This window comes from Trachymyrmex septentrionalis, unplaced genomic scaffold (genome assembly GCF_001594115.1).
Source record: "Trachymyrmex septentrionalis isolate Tsep2-gDNA-1 unplaced genomic scaffold, Tsep1.0 scaffold25, whole genome shotgun sequence".
In the NCBI taxonomy this organism is placed as follows: domain Eukaryota; kingdom Metazoa; phylum Arthropoda; class Insecta; order Hymenoptera; family Formicidae; genus Trachymyrmex; species Trachymyrmex septentrionalis.
The window spans coordinates 1,982,152-1,986,413 of NW_017305408.1; positions in this window are offsets into that span (position 1 = coordinate 1,982,152).

The window sequence follows — 4,262 nt, forward strand, 5'->3', positions numbered from 1 at the left end:
AGCAACGAAATACTAAACCTATACACGTATATACACATCACATGCGCGTACACGAAAAAAATTTCGTGACCCTTAAGGTGCAACCACAATAGACGGAAGAAGAAATTAGGAATGAGGAATAAGGTTTTCAACCTATCAGATATTGGAATACACTGGAATATACACGGTTTCTGATAGGTTGGAATCCTTATTCCTTCTATTGTGACCGCACCATTAGATTTAGTATATAGTGGTCTGTTTTCTGTTTCTGCATTAGATTCTTCTACAACTTTCTTTCTTGCTTTCGATAAATATTAAACGTATATCTATCTCACTTTAAGTTCCAAAAGTGTACACTAGTTCAGCCAAAAAGAATAGGCCTTATTCTAGAATTAAGGTGCATTATTGTATAATATTATAATAATTATTGTATAATAATTGTATAATAATTATTATATATAATAATAATTATTGTATATTATTGTATAGTATTATTGATGCTTCCTTTAAATAATTCAAAAGAATTCAAACCAGACATCTGGAAACTCAATACAACCTCTACAATGTAGAAACTGTGATGTGATGTAGAGCTGTGATGTGAGGCTGTGATTTTTATTTTTGCTAGATATTATTGATATCATATAACCTCTACAGTAGACTGATTAGTAATATCTAGCAAAATTAAAAATCGGAGCGTGAGTCGAATGTAAGAGAAGAGACAAAAATGAAGTTTTTAAGATCCGATTCCAAAGTAAAATTACTTCAATCTCGGTTTAATTTGCCCTTCAACTTTTATTAATTCTAAGAATTAGAAAAAGACAAACAATTAAGTTAAACCGAGATTAAAGTTAATCTTACATTAGAATCGAATCTAAGAGGCGAAAACTGAGACAACGAAATAAAAAAGATGTGTTTACTCTTCTTTTTTCATTTTGTTGTCTCAATTTTTGCTTTTTAAAAGCTTTATTTTTATTATTTTCCCTTTACATTCACAATTTACTCTCCAATTTTTATTTTCGCCATGGAATATTGTGTATAAATATCAAATATTGTGTAATAATATTGATCGTCTAGGGGCTGCTTTACTGAATGTTTGCACTGGCTTGCAGTTACACGAACGAAGAGCCATGCGAGCTTTCGTAAGCTCCCGAACTTGCTCTCATCGCGACCATGTAACAGGGTAGCGATCATGTAACTTTTTTCCCTAGAGCGGAAACATAAAAAGTGAAAAAGGGGGGGTCAATTAATGTACGGTCAAAATAAGACGTGTGTACGTAATTTTCCGCGTAATTTTGTTTTGTTCTCCATAGCTGAATTCTCCGCATATTTCATCTCGCCTCTTCGTTCGCCCGTCGCATCGCCTCGCAAATTCGCGTCAACTCGCATTTCTAGAAAGTGTAACAAAGAGCTACGAAGGGATATAATAGACTTTTGTTTGCATTCACCTTTGTTTTCGGTAGAACATATTTTTGGTAGAAAACTTTGTTCTCGACGTAACGCGCAGTTGCATGTTTAAGTTTTAACTTTGTTTGTCAAGTGCATCTTTATTGAGTTTATTATCGTTTCGATTGTCCTTTGTACGTATGTAAGCCCGCAAATACAATAGATATAGTAAACTGAATTAAATCTATTCTACAATTGCATAGCTGTAAGTGGTTGCAAGAATTGGCCAATCACAGTAGAATATTCTTCTCATATTCGAGTGTGATTGATTAATTCCTACAAACAACTACAACCACCTACTCATGCAATTGTAGAATGGGCTTAAGAAATTGATCAATCACAGTTGAATGTGAAAAAAATAATCGACTGGTTAATTCCTTAAGGAAAACAGAGAACAGGAACAGAGGATAAGAATTTCAATCTATCGGAAACCGTTCCTGATTGATTCAAATTCTTATTTCCTGTGTTCCTCATTCCTTCACAGTTCCTTTGATTGTGTAGAGCTCTTTATTCTCGAGCGAGTTTGTTCCGCATAGTATGTCAAAGAATGCATTCCTCTTCACGCATAATCCGCATGATGTATTATTTTATCTTTGTTATTCACAAAAAATATTACTCTGCAAATGCTATAGAATAGTAAGCTTTAAGGGGATCCTAAAGTGAATTTTAGGTAGCAAGCTACGTCATTTTGTCGTCATTTTGACATCAGTTTGCTAGCAGGGATCTGTTTTTATCAATTTTTTCAAACAAGTATTTTTCTAACTGTCTTTATAGATTAAAAAATCTTTCTCCATAATTAAAGTATAAATAATAATGTAGTTTAAATCGGTCGATTTTATGCCAAAAATGAAACAAGATGGAGAATTACAGTTTTGTTACCGACTTTTAACGTCGACTCGTAATAATGTTTCATTTATATACGAGTTTTATACTTTGTAAATGTAAATTATAAAATAATCTTGGTTTGGACTAGAGATTACATAAACAACCAATGTTGAGTACTTGGAATTAGATTTAGATGCTTAATACGAGAGATTAGTTAGTTAGAAAATTTGTACGTATGTGCGAGTGAGATATTGATGTAGTAATATATAAAGATATGTCGATATATCGCATTTTATCGGTAAAACAGAATTTAATTAGCATTTGGACTTGACTTTAGGATTTCCTTAAGTCTTAAGGAATTGACCAATTATAGCCGATTATTCTTCTCACATTCGATTGTGATTGATCAATTTCTTAAGGCTTAAAGCTTATTACTCTATTGTGTTTACAGAATAAAGAGGGATGAAATGATACATCATGCGCATTAAACTTCATCTGCATTTTAAGGCATGAAACTTAAGCTTAAGCCTTAAACTATAAGAAATTGACCAATCATAAACCAAAATTTATTCTCCTCACATTCGATTGTGATTGGTCAATTTCTTATCGCTTAGGTCTGGTTGCATCAATGTTACTTAATTTTAAGCGAGGCTTAAAACTCTCTTCCTGTCTCTTTTCGGTTTTAAAACGAGATAGAAAGAGCTTTAAGAAAGAGCTTAAAATCAAAGTAACGTTGGTGCAACCGAGCCTTACTGTTTAAAATTTACACCTTAAAATCTCATTGTGGAGCCGCTGTATGCGTGAAACAGAACGCTCCCAAATGGATGGACTGCGCCGTATTAAGCCAGTATTAGACTCTGCAAGTTTTGAAAATACAACTCGAATACCTTCGCGTATGATCTTATTTAATATTCGAACAAATTCGAAAATTTAATATTTAAACAACACGGATAAAATAGAGCTGCGTTCGTTTTGGCGCTCATGTTACTTGTGAGCATCAATTGTCTGTTTAATATTTAATAAGCAACAAGGATGAAACGACGCTTAAAGCGTACTTGTGAGCGCCAAAGCGAACACAGTCAAAAGGTTTGTTTGCATCGCATACTTCAACATGTTTCAGCATTCCTACCATAGCCCCTACTCTAACGAGCGCGTGAGTGAGTAGGAGCTATGATTGGAGGAAATAGAAGCATGTTGGAGCATGCGTCTAAAAAATAAAATGTATCGAAGACACGCGGTCAGTGTTTTCGAATGTAGCCTAGACCGATCTGACTGGATTAGAATCTTGCGATTCTATTGGCTGCGACGCTGGCACTGAGAGCACCGCAGCCAATACGGCAAAATTCTAATTCAGTTAACAATCTAGCAGGAAAACAAGCATCGTGGCAGGCTTAACTTCCGGTCAGAGACCGGATTAACTTCCTGGCAGTCGGTCTGCAAAGTTGGTAGTCTGATGCGGGCTTTAAGAAGTCTATAACTTTACCACGTGTATGTCGGTTATGTATAATGTATAAGATTATATATTATATATAAGATTAATTGTTTTCGATGAGTGATATATTTTCGAGTGCAATCACCTCCCCCGATGGATTACTTCAACGGACCGTTACGTTACGCTCGGAGACGAAAATATTATGAGTAAGAATATTTTAAGAATAAAAAAGGAGAGAGAAAGAGAGTGCCTATATTTCAGGAAATTTCCAATCTCAAGTAAAATACAGATATCGTAAGAACATTATTATGACTAGAATAATTCTAATCACACATGACTTTATTTGTTCACTTACTAAGTTTATAAGTTCACTTTTAAAGAGACGCTCGAGTAATTTACATACCGGATGTATTTCGTACTTTTCTATTTTTTTGTTGTTGTTTTTTTTTATGTATAATAAAAAATATTCTCCAGAATAAAAGAAAAGGGACGAATAATTGTAGGAAAACGCAAGCCTATATGAACAAAATATAAATTACAGTTTTATGTTATCACATGGATTATTTTTTCGCATATATAAGGA